Source organism: Ursus americanus, chromosome 29 (assembly GCF_024610735.1).
Source record: "Ursus americanus isolate L20-20 chromosome 29, mUrsAme1.1.p, whole genome shotgun sequence".
NCBI classification, from domain to species: Eukaryota; Metazoa; Chordata; class Mammalia; order Carnivora; family Ursidae; genus Ursus; species Ursus americanus.
In genome coordinates this window covers 6,127,497-6,151,956 of record NC_142155.1, presented here as the reverse complement: position 1 = coordinate 6,151,956, position 24,460 = coordinate 6,127,497, and the positions used below count along the sequence as shown (strand labels likewise).

At 37.1% G+C, this 24,460-nt stretch overlaps 1 long non-coding RNA gene, 1 other non-coding gene and 1 pseudogene across 5 annotated transcripts in view; 1 reads left to right on the top strand and 2 right to left on the bottom strand.

Annotated features, from left to right (window-relative positions):
* The window catches only part of LOC123796523 (uncharacterized), a 580,540-nt gene that overhangs the window by 165,275 nt on the left and 390,805 nt on the right, over positions 1-24,460 (bottom strand). For all 4 annotated transcript variants that reach the window (XR_015722242.1, XR_015722241.1, XR_015722243.1 and 1 more), the window contains exons 4-5: positions 14,154-14,320; positions 11,247-11,334 (exon numbers count right to left, since the gene is read on the bottom strand). This is a non-coding gene — a long non-coding RNA (uncharacterized LOC123796523). The remainder of the gene's footprint in view (positions 1-11,246; positions 11,335-14,153; positions 14,321-24,460) is intronic.
* Positions 1,524-1,629, bottom strand: LOC123797620 (U6 spliceosomal RNA). The gene has a single exon (XR_006781000.1). It is a non-coding gene; the product is annotated as a U6 spliceosomal RNA (small nuclear RNA).
* LOC148107493 (small ribosomal subunit protein uS10 pseudogene) overlaps positions 3,587-24,460 on the top strand; it is a 54,563-nt pseudogene continuing 33,689 nt past the window's right edge.

The window sequence follows — 24,460 nt, the reverse complement described above, 5'->3', positions numbered from 1 at the left end:
TAGACTCTTCAGAATCTTTTCTCTGAGGTGACTGTCAGTTTCAAACTGTGTGGCCTGAGAGATCTAAATGCCTTTGATCACATTCCAAAAGAATGTGGGAATAAGAACAAAGTCTAAACTTTCTATAATATGATGCCAGGCCCAACAGGAGCTCTAGCACTTCACCTGACTAAATGCTTTGATCTTTTCCCACCATAATAGAATCAGAGTTTGTACTGAAAGATTTCAATTTCTCCTCTAGCCAGGCACAATTTCAGTATGGTTGCTTAATAAAATCAATGATACATACCAGTTTGTAATAAACAAAATTTTCAATCAATACAGCTTTTGAATATGTATAAATGGACATGAGCATGACAGATATTCCACTGGCTTACAAGAGGAACACAAAAACCAACACTCCCCTTCATGCATTGCCCATTTTAAATTTTAAAATTTCTGGTAGTAATATTTGCTTTTTTCCCTCAAATATGTGGCACTTTTTGTTTGATTTAATTATTTTCTCTAAGAAGCCTTAGTTAACTCTATAAGGAACTTACCACCCTCTCTTTGTACGATGCTAGTATCCAGTATACACATCTAGCATAGCTTCTGTAATCCCTATTCCACCAAACTGTTCACATGACTGTTTTTCCTTACAGACTGTAATCTTTTGAGAACACAGATGGCATCCTATTCATCTGTGTGCAACGGCTATGGGAAAGTAAAGGACATTCTTCCCAAGGAATGTCAAATCTCTGAGCTGTTATCTCCACCGCCACATCAACCATAATATGTTTACTTTCATAATCAATTCTTTCACATGCTATGGAGGTTTACTTAAAGACCTTTTGAGTATTGTTTTTCAGAAAATCATTATGTGACCTTTTGTTCAACCAATTAATGATGTCATTGATCCATGCTACATTTACTTACTGTTTCCCATGGGTCAAGCACAGTGCTAGGTACTAAATATACAAATATGAAGAAGACACAGCTTGCCCTTAAAGAATTCAAAGACCAATCAGAACACAAAAACTAATAATTACAATGCAATGCAAGTGCTAAAACATAGACAGGAACACAATGATCTAGAAATACATTTAGTGACTGTTTCCGGCTACTTGAGAAAAGATTCAAAGAGCTTAACAAATTGGCAGATTTTGCCAGATAAAGAAAAAGGAAGCAAATAAGCAAATTTTAGGAACAATGTATGCAAAGACATGCAATCAAGAAAGGATCAGGCAGGGGGCGCCTGGGTGGCACAGCGGTTAAGCGTCTGCCTTTGGCTCAGGGCGTGATCCCGGCGTTGTGGGATCGAGCCCCACATCAGGCTCCTCTGCTATGAGCCTGCTTCTTCCTCTCCCACTCCCCCTGCTTGTGTTCCCTCTCTCGTTGGCTGTCTCTATCTCTGTCGAATGAATAAATAAAATCTTTAAAAAAAAAAAAGAAAGGATCAGGCAGATTTAATGAATACGGAGCTGCTCTCTGTGTTTAGAGCACAGGGTATCGATGTGGAGACGAGAAAGGCTGGGAAGTTAGCCAGAAGACTAGAACAGATCTCAGAGGCAGTGTTATTTTTGAGCAGGGGCCATGCTAATCTTCTCTGTCTCGTTCCAATTTTACTATATGTGCTGCTGAAGTGAGCACTCAGAGGCAAAGTTAAGAAATTTATACTTTATCTGTGGCAACATAAACATAGAAGAAATTGTTAAACAAGGCAGAGACATAATCAGATTTAGCTTTAGGAATGTCATGCTGGTGGCAGGATGAGAACAGGTTTGGAGGTGAGGAAAGTTTGTGGTATAAGGACCAATTAGGAGGCTTTTAAATACTTTAGGGAAAAGATGAGATGAACTTTCAAATGGTAGAGGCATTGCAGGGTGTAAGGGTTAATTGTTTGATATTAATGAAATAAACTCAACTGAGCAGAGTAGAAAGAAGAATCTATAGGATGGAGGAGTTAAGGGTGGGTCCTCATTTCTTCTATGAGACATTGACATGAGAAGAATCTTTATGGGTTTAAATAATGTTTGGGATGCCTGGAAAACAGATAGGCAGACACGTCTAGTAGATAAATGTATCTGGAATTCAAGAGTAAAGTTTAGACTCACTGATTAGAAGTTGTCCACTTGTATCTGGTCATGTAAACCATGAAAGTAGATCAGATCACTCAAAGTTTATACAGACAGTAAAAATGAATGAGAGAGGAGGAGACCTTGAGTCATCCACCAACATATAAATAGTGGTCAGAGGACAGAGGGGAAAAAAGACTGTAAAGAATCCCAGATAGGCTAAACAAAATGATAACTAGAAGCCATCAGAGAACAGGCAATTACTGTCAAAAACTGCAAATCCCTCCGGTGAGAAAAAAGCTTAAATTTCTCAAATAAGAAGAAACTGCCAAGGAGGTTGGAAAAGCCATTCAGGGAAGGGCAGGAGTTAGAGAGTAGATTACCAAGGTTTGAGGGGCAGGCATAGAAGATGTAAACTATTTTTTAATAAGAATGATGCTGAAAGGAAGGAGACATATAAGTGCAATAGTTTGAGCAAAAGGTTAATGTAGGGCTTCTTCTTCTTCTTCTTCTTCTTTTTTTTTTTTTTTACAACCTGAAAAGAAAGAGCTAAAAGAACAGGCAAATTGTTGGTAGAAAAAATAGAAAAGATAATGGGATAAAATCTCTGTATAAATGATGGAAACTGAGATACTGGTATATTTGTTTCCTACTGATGCTGTAGTTTGGTAGCTTACAACAAAAAAATTAGTCTCTTACGTTCTGGAGGTCAGAAATCCAAAATGGGTTTTACGGGGCTAAAAAATCAGGATGTCCGTGGGTCTGTGCTCCTTTCTGGAGGCTATAGGGGACAATCCATTTGTGTGCCTTTTCAAGCTTCTAGAGGCTACCTGCATTCCTTGGTTTGTGGCCTCATCCTCCATCTTTAAAGCCAATACTATGGCATCTTCAAATCTCTCTCTCAATCTCCCTCTCTCTCTTTCATATCTCAGCTTCCATTGTCATATATCTTCATATCTCCTCTCACTCTGACCTTGAATTTCCCTTTTACAAGGGTCTTGTGAGGAAATTGGGCCAACTCAGATAATCCAGGATAATTTCCTTATCTCAATCACATCTGCAAAGTCTCTTTTGCCACATAAAGGAAAATATTTACAGGGGCCAGAGATTAAGATGTTGAGTTTTTGAGGGGACAATTATTTTGTTTATCACACTGAGTAAGAGTGGAATGATTAAACTAGGAAGGGACAATCAACTCTTCTTCTTCTTCTTCTTTTTTTTTTTTAACATTTTATTTATTTATTTGACACAGAGAGAGATAGCCAGCGAGAGAGGGAACACAAGCAGGGGGAATGAGAGAGAAGGAAGCAGGCTCCCAGCAGAGGAGCCTGATGCGGGGCTCGAGCCCAGAATGGCGGGATCACGTCCTGGGCCGAAGGCAGACGCTTAACGTCTGAGCCACCCAGGCACCCCAACTCTTCTTCTTTTAACAGGAGAGAAGACCAGAGTGTATGATGTCATATGGAAGCACAGAAGCAAAGGTGGGAACTAGTCCTGTCTGGTGGCCATATTTTCTTCTTGGCAGCGCTGGGATGGTGAAGTATGCCATTGACAAGAGGAACAAGTTTTTGGAAAACCCAGTAAAGTCGGTTGCAGAGAACATGACAAGAAACGGTGAAGAGACCATGAAGAAGCATGCGGGAGCTCTGATGGAGCTAAAAAGTATAAGACCTATGTGGACCTTATTGACTCAGCATGGAGATTTGTCCAGCAACACTTTGAAGGTGGGAACAGAATCAAAGAAAATGAATAGCTGGATTCATCAAGTGATGGATGTCTAAAGGGTGGCTATAGTAGGGAAAACAAGGAGGAACGTAAGCAAGGATCCTGGGGAATATACATTATCGTTGAAGCCACTGATCCTAACATTAGGCTTGGTCAGGTTCACTCTTCCCTGATTTTGAAATTTTGTAAAAATTTATTTAATGTACAAGATGTGTGTGTGTGTGTGTGTGTGTGTGTATGAGAGACACAGAGAGAGAAACAGAGAGAGAGATTCCTGAGCCTTGGAAATGCAAAATTCTTGGCTATAGCACTGACAGGTCAATATCCTTATATACTCAAATTACAAAATCATGTCAGCAACCAAAGTAACTTGGTGGAAGTTGAAACATAAAAGTAGATTAGGATGATTAATAAATCCATCCTCATTCTTCTAGTATATCATATTAGTATATCATATTAATTTAAGTTTTTCTGAAATCTGTTTTTGACAGGCTGATTAATTTTACTGAAAGTTTATTTAACAAAGTTTAAAGTGAATTAGCAAATAGAGTTTTCCCACTGGCAGAGATAAAAAAAATATAATTTACTACATAAGTATTTGGTAATTATTTTGTCATCAGATATCTTTTATGAGAAATTTAACTCTATCTCCCATGTAATCTGTTCCATTTAGTTTAACTCTGGGTCTCATTATTCTCATTTTATCAGTTACAATTCATTAAAATATTATGCCAATTTCATTAGCAGGTCAAAAACTGTCAGTCAACATTCTAGAAAGCCACAATCATTTCATTACTGAGTATTTTACTTCTAAATTTCCCTAACTAGGAGTATACTGGCAAGCTTTTCATCAAATATGAAATGTTCTCATTATAATTTGTTTTTTTCCTTAAAGTATTACATTATGTTTTGTTTATTTAAATACCCTACTACTTTCCTATTGTTCTTTTCTTGGCGTCATTTACACAGACAACCAAGTGGATCTAATGAATTTTGAATATTTTAAACCACTTAGAAAATCAGGTACGTGTGAAACTCACATAAAGAACTTTGCAAAAATACAGATGGGGGGGCGCCTGGGTGGCACAGCGGTTAAGCGTCTGCCTTCGGCTCAGGGCGTGATCCCGGCGTTACGGGATCGAGCCCCACATCAGGCTCCTCTGCTATGAGCCTGCCTCTTCCTCTCCCACTCCCCCTGCTTGTGTTCCCTCTCTCGCTGGCTGTCTCTATCTCTGTCAAATAAATAAATTAAAAAAAAATACAGATAGGGATGAGATTAGTAAATGTTTGGGAAGAAAAGGAATGCCATACTCAGTGCCCTGGATTAAGATGACTTTTGTAGCAGTTGGCAGTGGGGATAGATCAGAGGCACAGGCTCCAGAAAGGAGCACATTCCCATAGCCAGTGTGCTAAGTAATATAGTCCTGAGCCAAGATTATGGCCATAAACATGGCAAGATTATTAGAAATGGAAGAGAAATATGTAAAATCGGCTTAAAAGAAGCTGCCCTAACCATCTCACAGAGTTGTTCTAGAAACAATGTGAAATTTCAGAGGGAAAATTTAGAAAAGACAGAATTTTTTATATGTCTAAGTCTTCACATTATTCATTCTGTAAGAGCCCATTTCTCTCTGAAGTCTCTGTGCTTCACTTGAAAGATTTTGTGAGAGAAGTTCATGCCTGCTGCCACAAACTTTTGCAGTCAGTACTCACAACCTGCTTTTGTAATGGGCTACGAAAGTAGATTTTTATTAGTTACTTCCTTAAAAAACATTATCTACATATCATCTTTTAAAATGAAAGCTGTTTGAGAAAGATATTTGTATTGTTTAAATATTTACATATATAAAATTCAATATTATGCTCTGAGCCATTGTCTCTTTTGGAATAAAATTCCATGCCAGTACTCATAAATTTTGATAAATGAGAAAAGTAGCGTTTCTCCTTTTTTTCTGCCATTCTATCCAAATGAATTAATAATAAATTAAAGTTAATAAAATTTAAAAATGCAGCACAATAAAAGAAGTACTCATATTTAAATGTGACATAGATTTTTACTATTAAAGAATAAAGAAATGAAAATACGCCAAAATTAGTAGTATTTAATGTTCATTTTAGTTTTTCATCAAGTTTTCAAGCCATGGAATTCTCCATCTTGTTCCTTGTTAGTGCTTACATCTGAGAGTAATTTACTGACTAACTATGACTTTAGGAGTTTGAAACTGAATGAGGGATAGTTAAAAACCAAGGCATTAAATTTTTTGAACCATTAGTCAACAAATAATTAGTCATATTGGCAAACAACTGCATTCGCAAGGTATAACCGCTGAAATAAGCATGTTTCAGAAAATGTCAGCTGTAGGGCAATCATTGTTACTATAGCAAACAAGAAAAATAAACCTTATCACAATGAAATGCTTATTCCCAAGAAAAAAATACCTTTTATATGTTTGTATATAAATATATGATAATGTAATTTCTTCACATTTTTTCCATCAAAACCAAATAAACCACTTTAAATGGTCACTCAAATTCAGGTTTTAGTTCAGCAAGAAGGTGCTACTGCAACATTAATGTACAAGATAAAGTATTTCCTCACCTGTGCATACATCAATCTTTTCAAATTTTGATAAATTATCATAATGAAACAGTATGGCTCATTTTAAGTTAATGTATATTAAAAAAGACAAACTAGATAAATTCAGAAAGTAATTTTCACATCTCAAATTTCTTATTTTACTAAGGGATCACTATTGGTTTCCTCTCCATTAGTGCATTTAAAATATAATTAAAAAATAAATAAATACAATAAACACAATTTTGACTAATATTTTCAGAAGCATCTATTCTAAAATGAGTTTATTTGTATCCTATATATTGTGTGTGTCCATTTGAAAATGTGGAAATGACGAACATGTCTCACTAAAACATTTTTTGCTGATTTTTCCCAGTCTGCTTTCATTAAGATTGTTATATTGCCAAGATGCCTCTTACCTCAACGTATTTCAAAATGGATATCATAAACAATATTAATAATCCTGGTGGATTATTACATCTGTTTACACTTTTGAGATTATCTCATCACTTTTAATTGAGGGAAACCTGTGTAATATAAACCTCACACTTAAAAATTGAGATTCAATCATAAATGTCTTCATTTTCCTGATTTTCATTCTGCCGAGTTTACTACCTAATTCGCAAATAGCATTACATTAAATATTTAACATAACTTCTATAAAATACTTCAGCCTAAAGTAAAGAAACTAATTTACAATTCCAACATCATCCTAGACTGGATATTTGTGAATCTGAATTATTTTTAAAACTGTTTTCTTAAATCCTGATTGGTTTCATTGTAGATACCAAGGGAACAGGAGTTAAATTCCTTATATTTCTACTTTCCTCATTCTCTCTCTTTAGGTACAACTCTCTCTCTCTCGAGATAGACCTAGAAATGATACAGAGATGAGATAATAATAGAGTTTTCTTTCTATTCCCATAGGTAATTATATTCTGACCCCAGAGAAACAGGAGAGTTTTCAGAGTAATTCTGAGTTTTTCCAAACTTCTTTTCAACTCTGAAGAGAATTACCAATAACAAGCTCACCAACTATAGTAGCCAACTTAATTTACCTAATCTTCAATTATCAACTTGACAAATGGTATTTGCATTTTTCTTTCCAAGATATTTAGTTACTCCAAAGGGGGGAAAAATGCTTATTAGTGTATGAATTCCCTTTGAACTTTTTATTGCCTTTCCCATTACTCTTCTTAATTATAGCTCCAAGTATGAAATTATCTACTCATCAATATATTAGGCAAAATTCAACCTAACTGGTACAATGAGAATGATTTACTATCTATTGGATTAAATAACTGAAACTTTTTGAGTACAAATAATAATTTATTCTCTTGCTACAAAGAGAAACAAAACACACTCTCCATTATAAACATAATGGAAAGAATGTGGTTTTAGAGCTAGCTAGACTTTGGGCAGTTTACCTGATTTTTTTTAACATCAGTTTTTCATTTTTAAAATGGGGATAAAATGCCTACCTCATAGGACTAGATAAAAATACACCCAGAGTTTGACACATAATCATACCCAATAAATGAGAGCAGAGAAGGAGGAGGGAAAAGAGATGATTATTATGATGTAGCCATCGCTATCTGAGGCCAAGCAATCCCATTCCCTCCCCTCAACTCATCTTCATTCATTCCCCATCACTAAAATTACCTACTTTCCTCAAGGTTGGCCCTTCCCTACATAATCGTAGAGTTTCTCAAAACTAGTGGAGTCTCTCTGTATTTGTACACTCTTGACTTAGCCTGATACATAGTTAAGAATTTGGTAGATTCTAAGAAGTCCAACTATGTTTATTTAGAGATGTAGTCTACATTAATAGAACCAAGTTGGCTTCACCTCCTTCCTCTCCACATCTGATTTAGGCCAGGTATTTGGGGTGCAATGACAAAAAAAGACTGGCCATGTGAACCAAGTCTAGTTCCTTAGAAAAGGTCAAGATTCTATGTGCATTATAATGTTTTATTTTCTCCGGTTTCTCCCCAGACTCAGAGAAGTAGAAATTCTTTGTTTCCAGCAAGGAGTAAATTCCCTCTACAGAAGTATTTTGGTTGCCACACTTTAGACGGATATTAATCACTTTTACATGTTTTGACTACAGATATTTGCCTGAATAGACTCAGATAGGTACAAACTCAGCTTTACAAGGTCCGTTCTTTTCCATGCTTGTGGCCACCATGCAGGCCTACATTCTTCTCAAAAATATTATGGCCTAAGTCAGATCCATCAATAAACAGTGAATGAGACGCAGAGGTATGTGCAAGAAGATTATAGAGCAGGGCTCTTGAGACTAATATCTTTGAGAAGAATTCAGGAAGCCACAGCGAGCAGAGGGAGAGGTTAAATCACAATGAATTTGCAGTAAGGGACTCAGCTGAATTCACAGGGAGATTGGCGGTGGACTAGCCTTTTGGAGTCAAATTCGGGTAGAGGCCTGGCCTTTTATCCTGCATTACTGGTTCCTTCTTTGGGAGAGGCTGCTCCCTGTTGCTGAGGGCAATTGTTGGGGAGGCACTCAGCTGTGACAGCTGGTAGCAAGCACACATGGCAATTTGCAGAATGAGTGTTTCGTCCTGAGGGGAGGTACGGGTGGTGCGCTGCACAATTCACTACCTACTGCTAACCAACCAGCATTTACTTTTAGTCCTTCAAAATAAAATATTTTATGGGAATTGAGAAAAAAAGCATGTGTATTAAGATGAAACAGCGTTTGTCACAGTGACATTTCAGTAACTTTACCAGGTGAAAATATAACAATCCTTTGGAAGGAATTTTTTCCTTTATCCACCACAAATTAGGGTTTCAGGGGCCAACCTGCAAATATAACAATTGATGATCACAGGCCTTGCTATTCTATAGCATGAAGGATAGCAGAGAGAATACTGACCATCTAACGGCAGTAAGAAAGCTGAGAATGGTGGATCTTAGTGAGCTGAAGACCTGGGGAATAAATCAGGCCAGAAGTGCCTGAAAAACTGCAGGCACTCTAGATTTCAGAAACCAATAAACCTAAAGGTCATGGTAAGTACCATATCCTGGTACTTATGTAGCTATCCTTATTTACCAACAGCTGTTTCTACATCAGTGTTTCCCAGTGGATTCCTCCTGCACATCAGTCCCCCAGGATGCTCATGAAACGAAGTTCTGGGTCAAATGTGATTGGGAAACTCACCATACCAAAATCCCCCAAAGACTGCCGTGTTTGTTAGGATATTAAAGTCTCAAGTCAGTCTGTCTACTTTTTTTTTTTACCTTGTCATTTTTCACATTCGTACAATTATACCATCCTTTTTCATGCAACCTTTATTATCATTCTAAGGAAATCATGTCCTGGAGAAATGAAGCTGGGTCATCCTTCCCCATGTAATGTTAAAATGTCTTATGGGAAAAAAAATAAATACTTCAATTAATCAACAGGCTGCTTTGCCAGGACAGAATTCAAATATACTCTTGTGGATATCTTTTACTGAAATTCCTCTGAGAAATTTAGGCAAAAAAGCAATTGCAACTTTAATGTCAACAAAATAGTTTTTCTGTCAGTGAGTCACATGTGTCTACAAACTCTTTTTCTTACATATTTAAAATAATCAATTAAGACACTTCACTTTTTCATATACACCAACATTTGAATTTTCAGAATGTCTATGTGTGTATCACTATAGGAAAAACCACCATAGGAAAAGCAAAGGGCCTTTCTGAGTTGAGGCGGGATGCAGCCATACTAAACTGACAAACCCTTTCTATGTAACATGATATAGGCAGAGAAAATGTGTCACATGGAAGAAGGGGGCTTTGCAGTGACATGAAAAAGGGATCCAATTCCAGCTTCATTCCCTAGCTGAGTAACCTTACCCAACTGCTCCCCTCCTTTGACTTCGGGTTTTACATATGTAATATGAAGATGACCTCATCTGTCTTGAAAGTTATGTTGGAGATTAAATGAAATAACATTTCTATACGGAAATAAACTCAATAGTACTGTTGCTTAACAAACAGTACTGTTTCTTACCTACCCCCTTGTCTCATTCCTTCTAGATGATCCAGAGGAAATGAGGGATAAATTTTCCAATAATTATTTTCTTCAAAATCTCCCCTTTTTTCAAATTTTTAAAACTCATGATCTTATTGAAAATACAGGCAAAAATCAGAAAGGACATTGAAAGGGAAAATATTAGGATAGCTGAATCGGAAACATGATAATGGGAAGCTTAAAGACTAGAAAAAACAAAAGCATGAAGATTTCCCTTATTCAAGGTTGCCCCTTACCTTCTGTCTCTTGAAGGTTTTTGTAAAAGGAGAAAGTCCTTTAACCCTTTATAATTTTTGACATTTTTCCTAATACAATTTGGACATTTTAATCATACCAAACTATATCTACCTGGCAATTAACAATAAATCCATTGTAGAGTTTGAGTGTCTGTTCACTGACAGCATGAGTGCTCATAATATAAAATGCAAATTAAAAGTTAAAAGTCACTACTCTTCACTTCTCTCATTGGCAAAAATCAGAAAGTTTGATGACATGCTGTGTTCGCAAAGGTTGATGTAAACCAAAATTGGTACAACATAGGGAAGACAACTTGGTAACAGCTGACAAAATTTGAAATGCATCCTTTTTGACTCAGCAATACCATTTCTAGCAATTCATTCTGTAAATATTCTCTTGTGTACAAAACAAAGCATCTTCCAATGTACAGCACTGTTGGTTATAGCAAAAAACTAAAAATAGCCTAAATTTCTATCATTTAAGAACTATTTAAGTAGTTAAGTATATCTCTAAGATAGAGCAATGTTTATAATTAACCTGATCACGAGGGAGACTTCTTTTCCACTTGGATTATCTACCTATTCAAAATGTTTCAACCTACAAAATCCTTACCTACCCCCTTGTGGTGTGGTATAGAGCCTCTGGAAATATAGGCTAAGTTATCCTGAAGAGATTCATCCAGCCACCTTCAGCTTTGAAATACTCTGCAAAATATTTTAAAGAGAAAAGAAAACTTTGAAATACTCTGCAAAATATTTTAAAGAGAAAAGAAAACTTCCAATTAAACAATGTGAACTGAAACTAAAACGGGAACATGTCCTTAATTCCTTCAAATACTGCTGTTTAATACAAAGAAAATGTTTTAGTTTAGTTGCATGATAATTACAACGAGCTCTTCTAATATTTTCCAGAGATGCTATGTGGATGATTATTTCATATATCTATCATATTTGGGTCACCCTAAGCTCAACATATACATTAACTATTGAACCCTTCAAGTTACAAGGCTGTGTTCGATCAAGCCATTTACTTTGTGATGACTTACATTCAAAGCAAAATAAGAAGGGATAAGCACTCATACTTATAAAGTCAGTATAATTCACTTTTCAGTGACATAGTCTTCTCTCAAAGCCAAGTTCTGAAATCTACAGAGAGAAATAATACTATCAATTTTTATGCTCCATTATTTAGTTCAATTTTTTCTTTAAAAAGTAAACTTCAAACTCAGAGAACTTAGTAAGTAATTAGTTTGTCAATATTAAGGATGTGTTCCCATAATTAAATTTCTAGGAGGTAGAAGAAATTTAATTTACATTTTAACACTACTCTCATAGGAAGATGGCTTTTTTTCCCCTTGGCTCTATCTTATCATCATCTCTGTGTTGTGGGCTCTCTCTCCTTACCATTACAGTTAATTAAAAAAAAAAAAAGAAAGAAAGAAAGGAAAAAGAAAGGGGATAGGATAATTGGAAAAGACTTTTAAATATAATTCAAGGTAATGAAAGAGACAGAATATAACTTTTACTGTTTGATGTGCTTAGCTTGGAAACCCTTCAGAGTGAGAGACATTTGATTTTTTTACACTATCTGGAATTGACCAAAACTGGAAGTAAAGCAAGCTGCCACCTGGAATCTGCACTACCTCTGGGTCTTCATTCCCTACATCTTTCTCTGAATCCATGCTACATAAAGCATGTTCAATGGATGAACAGCATTGCCATTACCTGGGAGCTTGTTAAAAAAGAAGAATCTCAGGCCCTACCCCAAACTTCTTAATCAAAATCTGCACTTTAAACAAAATTTCCAGGTGATTTGTATGGACATTAAAGAGTGAGAAGTAATACTCTAGATCTGAAAGTCCTCTCCCCCCCCCCCCACTCAGCAAACATTAACTGTGACAGAGGTTTGAAGAATTCTTAGGACAAAGATGAAAACATCCTATAGTCTCCCAGCCCATAGCCTCTCCCTTCCATTCCAACTGGCATGTCATTACCAAAATGGTCTTCTCAAAATACTGTTTGTGATATGCTCCTCATAACAACTATAATAACAAACTCATTTGCAGTATTTTTTTCAACTTCCAAGTACTTTCAGGTAAGTTAATTTAGTTCTCATAACAATACTGTGAAATATGTTGCATTAGTTCCAGGTGAAATGCATTCTCAAAAATGTGCCTAAAATCAATCATGAAGTAAGCAATGCAGTCAGGCTTCACTGTTTTAATTGCTAATATTAAATATCACCCTTTCTCCCTCATTTCATGCTGGACCATTCCCCTGCCCCAACATTCAATATTTCCCAATTGCATATTAAAGAAAATTCAACCTGTTGACCCAGTCTGGTCTCACTGACCTCTCCTACCAACTATGTCAAAACCAACTCTTTACGTTGGCCTCACAACCCAGATGTAGTCACCTAGCCCTCCTTGTTCACACAATGTCCCTTTCTAAGAAATTATCATCATCCCAATTTTTTGAAATGCAGTTAATGATCATTATTATACAAGAAGGAATATAAATCATAAAGTGTTCTGAGTTACTCACCATAAACATTTTCAGGTCTTCAACATTTAGGAAATCTGGATATGCATTAAGAAAATGAAAAATAGCACCTTAATAGTTCCTTTGGAACTAGAAAAGACTCAGGTCCTCCTTTGAAGGTAAACTTCAAATTCAGAGAACTTAATAGGTAATTAGTTTGTCAATATTAATAAGTAATTAGTTTATATTAAGACTAAGTTGTCTTAGTCTCTTCCAGCTGCTATAACAAAGTACCACAGACTGAGTGGTTCCTAAACAACAGAAATTCATTTCTTACAGCACTGGAGGCTGGGAGTCCAAGAACAGAGTGTCAACATGGTTGAGTAAGGGCCTTCTTCAGGGTCACAGACTTCTCGTTGTATCCTCACACAGTGAAAGGGGTTAGGGAGCTCTGTAGAGTCTCATTTGTAAGGACATTAATCTCATTCATGAGGGCTCTGCCTTCATGACCTAATCAACTCCCAAAGACTCCCCACCTCTTAATGCCATCACCTTTGGGGGTTAGGATTTCAACATTTTGGGGGGACCAAACATTCAGACCATAGAAAATACCAAATAAATTATCCATTATTTGAAAAAGGCATTTACCATTCTCTGTGATCATGACTGTTGTCTGTTACTTATAAGCCAAGTGTAAAAATTACAGAATTAACAGATCTTCTTGTTGGATAGGCCCCTTTATTATGATATAGTGTCCTTCTTTATCTCTTATTACAGTCTTTGGTTTAAAACCTAGTTTGTCTGATATAAGGATGACTACTCCAGCTTTTTTTAAATGTCTATTAGTATGATACATGGTTCTCCACTTCCTCACTGTCAATTTGGAGGTGTCTTTGGGTCTAAAATGAGTCTCTTAAAAGCAGCATATTGATGGGTCTTCTTTTTTATCCATTCTGATACCCTACGTCTTTTGATTGGGGCATTAAGTCCATTTACATTCAGAAAAATTATTGAAAGATATTAATTTGGTGCCATTGTATTACCTGTTAAGTTGCTGTTCCTGCAGATTGTCTCTTCCTTTTCTGGTCTTTCTTACTTTTGGGCTCTCTCTCTGCTCAAAGAATCACCTTTAATATTTCTTGCAGGGCTGGTTTAGTGTTCACAAATTCCTCTTACACTGTTGGTGGGAATGCAAACTGGTGAAGCCACTCTGGAAAACAGTATGGAGGGTCCTCAAAAAGTTAAAAATAGAACTACCCTATGATCCAGCAATTTCACTACTAGGTATTTACCCAAAGGATACAAAAATACTAATTTGAAGGGATACATGCACCGAATGTTACAGCAGCATTATCAGCAATAGCTAAATTATGGAAAGAGCACAAATGTCCATTGACAGATGAATGGATAAAAAAGATGTGGTATATATATGATGGAGTATTACTCAGCCATCAAAAAGAACAAAATCTTGCCATTTGCAACACCATGGAGCTAGACAGTACTATGCTAAGTGAAATTAGTCAGTCAAAGGAAGACAAATACAGATGAACATAGGGGAAGGGACAAAATATAAAATGAAATCAGAGAGGGAGACAAACCATAAGAAACTCTTAACTCTAGAAAACAAACTGAGGGTTGCTGGAAGAGAGGTGAGAGGGGGCTGGGGTAATTGGGTGATGGGCATTAAGGAGGGCACTTGATATAATGAGCATTGGGTGTTATATGCAACTGATGAATCACTAAATTCTACCCCTGAAACCAATAATATACTATATGTTAAGTAAATTGAATTTTTAGAAAAATGATGGACATACATTTATATTGTATATAAATAGAAAAGAAAAGAAAATTCAAAATTACTAAAATAGTAAAAAATTAGATAAAAAGCATTTCTCTAGCTAAGACAGTAATAGAGTCTGGACGACCTTACCTCTCCATCATAAACAACTACACGACTGGATACACTATATGAAACAACTGACTTTAGACAAAGGGCAGCATAAAACAGTGATCCATGAATAAGAGGGGAAAACAGGTATACCCCATAACCATCCCACCTTTCTTCCTTGAGGCACAGTCTAGGCTCGAGTGGGAGGAAGAGAAACTGAAGAGAGCATAGTCTCACTGAGTTGAAGAGACAGAAAACATTTTTTAAAAAATAATGGCTAAAACGTTTTGAGTTTTGATAAAAACTACATTCATAGATTCAAGAATCTCAATGAATCCCAGGCAGAAAGACACAAAGAAAATCACACTGAAACATATAATTATCAAATTGATGAAAACCAGTGAAGCAGCTAAAAAAAAGAACCATTATATATAGAAATATAAAGTTAAGAAAGGCTAGGAAGAGCTAAGATGACAGTGTCGTAGGATTCTAGGTTCATCTCATCCCTGGAACACAATTAGATAACTATCAAATCATTCCAAACACCCCAGAAATCAACCTGAAGACGAAAAGAACAAACTCCACAATTAAAGGGAGAGAAGAAGTCACATCAAAGAAGGTAGGAAGTGCAAAGATGTGGTTTGGGAGAGAAAGGATCCTGGGTGCTGCAGAGGACAGGAAGGTGCTGTGGTCAAGGAAAAGTCCAAAGAGAGAGGCACACACAGGGGAATGTAAAAGGGGAACACTTCCCCAAAGCCAATGGCTGGGAAAATGAAAGGGACTGCAACCAGTGGGGCTTAAAGACTGGAGTTTTACAGGCGGTGGATGTGGCTGGGATAGAGCCCTGAGGGCACTACCCTACTCCTGGAGAGAAGGCAGACAAACAACCTGGGGGCAGATAGTGTGGAAATACTGATCTGAAGAACACCTGAGATACACAGGGAAGAGACTGTTCACTCTTCTTGGAGCATGTCCTTGAGAGGTAGCATTCACAGAGGCACTTCTCTAGAGACAAAGGAGCCAACAGCCACCATTTCGCTCCCCAGGATAAATGCAGAGCCACCCACAGGAAGCAGCTCAGCCCCAACACTGGCTGCCTAACCTACTTACACCAAGTCCCACACCCCTGCGCTTTGGCACAACTGCCCTTCTAGGTCAAATCTACTTCAGTCCCAGCATGGTGAGACCCTCCCCCAGAAGACCAGTGCAGGCCCCTGCTCCCACCACATCCCTAAAGCCCGGAGTTCTAAGTCAGCAGGCTTGGCTGGGTTAGAGACCAGAGGGCACTGTATTGCTCCTGGAAAGAAGGTAGGCAAGCAATCCAGGGGCAGTGTGGAAACACCAATCTGAAAAATTCCTGGGACACAGAGTGGGGAGACTATTTGCTCTTCTTGGAGTGCTTCCCTGAAAGCAGAAAGCACAGAGACCCCTCTCTGGGACAAAAGAGGTGGCTGGTGCAATTTCCCTCTCTGCCTTGCCCCCCAGCATAAAAAAGGAGCCACCTGTGATAAACAGCACAGCGTGAACACTAGCTGCCTAACCTGCTTACACCAAGTCTAACACCACTGTGATCTAGTGGGACCAGCCTTTTTGGTCAAGTTTGTCTTAGTCCCAGCATGATGGGCACTTTCCCAGAAGACCAGCAGAAACCCCTGCCCACATCATGACCCCCAACCAGAGAGTTCTGCAGGGCCTCAGCTATACTGAAGTAGTATCAGGTCTCATTTAACAAGCAGACCAGAGCACACCTATTAAAATTTGCCACATTCTGGTCAAGGATCAAACATTGCCCACTGCAGGCAAGGAGAGCTTCTGCAGTTGACTGGCCTGAAGAATAGAGCAGCCAGAACACAACAGCATACATCAAAAACTAGGGATGTACTGTATGGTGACTAACATAATATAATAAAAAAATATTATTATTGAAAAAAAAAAAAAAAAAAAGAACACAACAGCAGAGTGCATGCAGCACACACCAGACACACTACTGGAAGTGCCAGGTCCTGGAGACTATATGAGAGAATCATTACTCTCAGAAGCAGGAAACATAACAATCCTTTTTAACACACAGAAGAAGAAAAAGACAGACAAAGTGCCAAGATGAAGGAATTCATCCCAAATGAAAGAATGACATAAGGTCACAGCCAGAGATAGCAAAATAGATATAAGTAACAAGTCTGATGGTGAATTTAAAGCAACAATCATAAGGATACTCAGCAGACTTGAGAAGAGAATAGAAGACTTCAGGGAGGCTCATACTGCAGATAAAAGAGTGAAAAAAACAGTCAGAAATGAAAAACAAAATAACAAATTTGAAACAGATGTGATGCAATGAACACAAAGACAGAAGAATCAGAGGAACAAATAAGTGATACAAAAGAGTAATGGAAAATAATGAAACTGAACAAAAGAGAGAAAGAATTATGGAACACAATAGACTTAGCCAACTCAGTGATGTCTTCAAACATAATAACATTCATATTATAGGAGTTGAAGAAGAAAAAAAGAGAGAAAAGGAGGCAGAAAATTTATTTGAGGAGATAATAGCTAAAAACTCCCTAATCTGGGGAAGGAAACAGACATCCAGATCCAGGAGACACAGAGAACTTCCATCAAAATCAACAAAAGCAGGCCAACACCAAGACATATTGTAATTAAATTTGCAAAATACAGTGACAAAGAAAAAAAATCTTAAACAAGACAAAAGAAGTCCCTAACTTACAAGGGAAGACCCATAAGGCTAGCTGCAGATCTCTCAACAGAAACTTGGCAAGTCAGAAGAGAATGGCAAGAAATATTCAAAGTGATGAATGGGAAAAATCTGCAGCCAAGAATACTCTATCCAGCAAAGCTATCACTCAGAATAGGAGAGATAAAGAGTTTCCCAGGCAAATAAAAAATAAAGGAGTTCATGACCACTAAACCAGCCCTTCAAGAAATATTAAAGGGGACTCTTTAAGTGGAAAGGAAAGACCAAAAGTGACAAAAACAAGAAAGGAATGGAGAAAATCTCCAGAAACAATAACAAAACAAGCAATAAAATGGCACTAAATACATATCTACATATCTATCAATAAGTACTCTGAGTGTAAATGGACTAAATCCTCCAACCAAAAAACACAGGGTATCAGAATGGATAAAAAAGAAGACCCCATCTATATGCTGCCTACAAGAGACTCATTTTAGACCTAAAGGCACCTGCAGACCAGGGGGGATGGAGAAATATTTATTACGCAAATGGGTCAAAAGAAAGCCGGAGTAGCAATACTTATAACAGACAAACTAGATTTTAAGCCAAAGACTGTGACAAGAGAAGGACACTTCTTGTATGTTCCATAATTCTTCTTTCTCTCTTTCTCCCTCATCATAAGGGGGATTATTCAACAAGAAGATCTAACAATTATAAATATTTATGCACCCAACATAGGAACACTCATATATATATATATACATATATATATATAAATATATATATACATATATATATATATATTAGTAACAAATATAAAGGAACTCATGGATAATAATAGAATAATATTAGGGGACTTTAACACCCCACTCTTACACCAATGGATAGATCATCCAAACAGAAAATCAACAAGGAAACAATGGCTTTGAAAGACACACTGGAATAGATGGGATGTGTATACAGGCCTACCTCAAGAAGCAAGAAAAATCTCAAATAAATAACCTAAACTTACACCTAGAAAAAGAACAACAAATGAAGCCTAAAGCCAGTAGAAGAAAGGAAATAATAAAGATTAGAGCAGAAATAAATCATATAGAAACTAAAAAAACAATAGAACAGATCAATGAAACCAGGAGCTGGTTCTTCGAAAAAATTAATAAAATTGATAAAGCCCAAGCCAGACTTATCAAAAGGAAAAGGTAAAGGACCCAAATAAATAATATCACAAATGAGGGAGAAGAAATAACAACCAATACCACAGAAATACAAATAATTACGAGAATATTATGAAAACCTATATGCCAACAAATTGGACAACCCCGAAGAAATGGATAAATCTCTAGAAACATACAAACTACCAAAACTGAAACAGGAAGAAATAGAAAACTTGAACAGACCCACAACCAGCACAGAAATTGATAAGAACCATATGATACTTTCACTGATGCAGAAAAAGCATTTGACAAAGTACAAATTCCATTCACAATAAAAACCCTCAACAAAGTAGGGTTAGATGGAGCATACCTCAACATAGCAAAGGCCATAAACAAAAAACTCACAACTAATATCATCCTCGATGGGGAAAAACTACGAGTTTTTCCTCTATGGTCAGGAATAAGACAGGGATGTCTACTCTCACCACTGTTATTTAATTTAGTACTGGAAGTCCTAGCCACAGCAAACAGACAACACAAAGAAATAAAAGGCATCCAAACTGGTAAGGAAGAAGTCAATCTTTCACTATTTGCAGATGACATGATACTCTATATAGAAAACCCAAAAGACTCTACCAAAAAATTCCTAGACTGATACACTAATTCAGTAAAGTTGCAGGATACAAAATAAACATGCAGAAATCTTATGCATTTCTATAGACCAATAATGAAGCAGCAGAAAAAGAAATCAAGGAATTGATCCAATTTACAACTGCACCAAAAATAATAAGATACCTAAGAATAAACCTAACTAAAGAGGTAATATATCTGTACTCTGATCTAATGATCAAGACAGTATGGTACCAGCACAAAAACAGACACTTACATCAATGGAATAGAATAGAGAACCTAGAAATGGACCCACAACTATATGGTCAACTAATCTTCAACAAAGCAGGAAAGAATATCTAATGGGGAAAAAAAAACAAAACAGTCTCTTCAACAAATAGTGTTGGGAAATCTGGATAGCCACCTGCAGAAGAATGAAATTGGACCACTTTCTTACATCATACACAAAAATAAACTCAAAATGGATGAAAGACCTAAATGTGAGTCAGGAACCCATAAAACCATCTCCTAGAGGAGAACACAGGCAGCAACCTCTTTGACCTATGCCATAGCAACTTCTTACTAGACACATCACTGTAGGAAGGGAAACAAAAGCAAAAATGAACTATTGGGACTTCATCAAGATAAAAAGCTTCTGAACAGTGAAGGAAACAATCAACAAAACTAAAGGCAATTTACATAATGGGAGAAGATACCTGCAAATGACATATCTGATAAAGAGTTAGTATCCACAATCTACAAAAAACTTATCAAAGTCAACACCCAAAAAACAAATAATCTAATTTAAAAATGGGCAGAAGACATGAATAGACATTTTTCCAAAGAAGACATCCAGATGGCCAACAGACACATAAGAAGATGATCAACAGCAATGATCATCAGGGAAATACAAATCAAAACTACGAGGAAGTATTACTTCACACCAGTCAGAATGGCTAAAATTAACAACGCAGGAAACAACAGATGTTGGTGAGGATGCAGAGAAAGGGGAAACCTTTTACACTGGTGGGAATGCAAACTAGTGTAGTCACTCTGGAGAACAGTATAGGGGTTCCATAAAGAGTTGAAAATAGAACTACCCTATGATCCAGCAATTGCACTACTAGGTATTTACCCAAAGGAAACAAAAATACTAATTTGAACAGGCACATGCACCTGATATTTACAGTGGCATTATCAACAATAGCTAAATTATGGAAAGAGCCCAAATGTCCATCAACTGATGAATGGATAAAGATGTGGTATACATCTTTACAATACAATATACAATGGAATGTTATTTGCTTTCTATAAAAAATGAAATCTTGCCATTTGCAACAACATGGAGGGAGTTAGAGAAAATTATGCTAAGCAAAGTAGGTCAGAAAAAGATAAATACCATATGATTTCATTCATATGTGGAATTTAAGACATAAAACAAATGATGGTGGGGGGAGGGGAGAGAGAGGAAAACCAAGAAACAGACTCATAACTATGGAGAACAAACTGATGGTTATTGGAGGGGAGATGGGTGGACAGATGGGTTTAATAGGTGATGGGGATTGAGGAGGGCATTTGTGGGGATGAGCACTGGCTGTTGTATGTAAGTCTTGAATCACTAAATTCTACACCTGAAACTAATATTACACTGTTAACTAACTGGAATTTAAATAAAAACTTGGAAAAAATTTAAAAATTAAAAAAAAATTTTTTTAGTAAGTTAAGAATTGCAGAAGACTTCCCATGAGAAAATATGTAAGATGGACCACAGTGAAACAACACCTTTGGGCTGTTCATAGCTATAACTGCCTGTTAAGGAAAAAAAAGAGTTCAAATCCCTCTGTAGAGGCATTTGGCTACTTTCTTTCCCCCCCTCCCTCCCTCCCTCCTCCCACCCTCCTTCTCTCTCTCTCTCTCTCTTTTCTTCTTTCTTTCTTTCTTTTTTTTCCTTCCTTCCTTCCTTCCTTCCTTCCTTCCTTCCTTCCTTCCTTCCTTCCTTCCTTCCTTCCTTCCTTCCTTCCTTCCCTCACTTTCCCCCTCCTCTCACCTCCCCTTTCCTTCTCCCTTTTTCCTTTCTTCTCTAGGAGTTTATAACCTCTTGCTCCTACCTGTGTCTGTCTGTGGTACTGCAGGTTCTCTGTAGCTGCCTCAAGCTGTTTTGCTCTCTTTTGTTCTCTGTAGGCTGAAGATTTCTAGAGTATGCCATATCCCACCAGTACTGCATGTCAGGCAAGACAGAAACCAGTCCCTTAGGAAGCCCTCACAAAGCTAGAATGTTTGATGCATGCATCACACTGTTCCCTTTCCCCCTGGAGAAGAGACCACCAAACTATATCATCTTTTGTCCGCTAGCACATGGTTCTCTAGAGTAGTGCAGAGTACCCAGGTATCTTTTGTTCTCATCGGCTCCTCTAAGCATCTAGGTCATGTCAGGTTCCGAAAGCATTCCAAGACAGGTGAGGCAGAAATCAGTCCCTCAGTCAGCTCCCCAAAAAGCTGGAATATTGGATACATGATCTAACTCTTTCCCTCCCCAGGGAGAAGCAATGAGTTGGGGTTTTTCTCCAACTTGTTCCATGCCAAGTTGGGGAGGACTACCACAAGTATGTATGTGCTGATACAAACCTTTGCTTTTGTTTTCAGTGACCCTCAATTTGCCCTTTCCTGTCAGCACTTAGATTTAGGCAAGATAAAAATCAGACCCTCAAGTAGCCTGCTGAAAATTCTCTAAGTTTGGTACATCTTTCAGTCTTCAGAGAGATGCCAGAAGCTGAGAGTGGTCTCATGGTAACACTGCACTGAACTGAGGACAGGGATTATGGAAATCGATTGCTAAGAATTTTTCTACTGGCTTTGATGTAACTGGTTTTGTGTTCACATGGGGTGTAAGAGCCTCTTCACTGGTATCTGTACTACTCACAAAAGGAATTGGTCTGTGTATTGTTGAATACTTGTCTCCCTGGGAGGAAGGAGAAACTGGAGCCATCTTGTGTCATGGCATTACTACCTCAATATATGCAGTTATTATTCTACCCTTTATTTGTGTTAACTGAATGTGAGGAGTTGGGACACTTTCTGCAGGCCACTTGGCCTAATGGGCTAATTGGTAGAGCAGAGATTAAACCTAGGTCTCCGATTCCCAAGCTTTGACTCTCAAACCACTATGAACTACCATCACCACATACAGGGATATATTAGAGGAAAAGACATGATTATAAAATTTGTTTTAAAAAATAATGATTCAAATCCTATCAAGGATGGAAAGGAAGGCAATGTTTGAGATTTCTCAAGCCCTCCTCCATGACTTAGTACTCTCTTGCCTAGATTTGCCAATTACTAATATTCTGATAATCACTGGTCCATTTTTTAAACCACCTTTCTTATAAGCACAGCTCCAAGAAAAGTAATGACTTCAATGTTATTTTCAGATATGAGGCCAAGGTTATTTTAAAATTATATTATTCATATATTCTTTTTTTAAAGATTTTATTTATTTATTTGTCAAAGAGAGAGAGAGAGATTGAGAGAGCACAGGCAGAGGGAGAAACAGGCTCCCTGCTGAGCAGGGAGCCCGATGCGGGACTTGATCCCAAGACCCCAGGATCATGATCTGAGCCAAAGGCAGATGCTCAACAGACTGAGCCACCCAGGTGTCCCTATATTATTCATATATTCTTAATAAAGACTTCTTGCTTTGGAAATTATGGCTGGAAAATACGAACCCAAATGCATCTGCCATCTGTTACTACTAGGAAAAGATAAAACTAGACCTCCTTTCTCTCTGAAGAGTGTCTTCATGACTGACAGGAAGTTCTATTGTTTATATATTACAACTCAAATTCATTTTTCAAAAGACTGATGAGCCATTAGGAACAGAAAAATCTGAAAAACATACTACTTGCTGGAACAGATCATTAGATTCAGAGTGGTCTCCTGATACAGGCTCTTTGTTTCACCTTTCTTAATTTAGGACAATGATTCTATTTTCTTTTTTTTTTTTTTAAAGATTTTATTTATTTACTTGACAGAGAGATAGACAGCCAGCGAGAGAGGGAACAAAGGCAGGGGGAGTGGGAGAGGAAGAAGCAGGCTCCCAGCAGAGGAGCCCGACGTAGGACTCGATCCCGGAACGCCGGGATCACGCCCTGAGCCAGAGGCAGACGCTTAACGACTGCGCTACCCAGGCGCCCCTCTATTTTCTTTTTATGTGTTGTCTATGGAGCAAAATAAGGATATTATTTTATTTCAAATATCTCTAAGGATTTAGAGATATTTAATAGAGATATTTAAATGTAGCAATGTCACCACATTGTCAGAATCACACTGAAGAATCATAAAAAATTTAAGATATGTCAGGGGGCACCTGGGTGGTGCAGTCAGTTAAGCATCCGAGTCTTGGTTTCGGCTCAGGTTGTGATCTCAGGGTCTGGGATCTAGTCCTGTACTGGGCTCCACACTACGCGTGGAATTTGCTTAGGACTCTCTCTCCCTCTGCCCCTAACCCCTGTTCTTTCTCTCTCTCTCTAAAATAAATAAATAAATCTAAAAAAAAAAAAAAGATAGGTCAAGAATATACAGACAAAATTATTTTCTAACATATATAATACTTAGAATTCATTTAAAATAACTTTTAAAAATTAGATTTTGATATTTTCTTTTGAAATATTTAATCAGTGAATTTACTCAGTGTTTTTCCCACAGTAAAAGAAAATTTATAGAAGACCAAGAATGTTGGTCTAAAGACAATAAATACTCAGCAACATACATCTCAAGTTTCTTTGACATTTTGAGTGGAATACAAGTGTAGAAAATGTTTCCTATGAAATTTTCTTACTTTTAATTTCCTATGAAATTCTTAATTTTTAAAAATTCCTATAAAATTAGTTTTTAAAAAATTCCTATAAAATTTTTAATAAGTCTTATAATAATTAAGAATTCACTTACTCATTGACCTCAACCATGTAATTAATACACATCCCACTGCTGCATATATTTCAAAGTTCCTCTTTT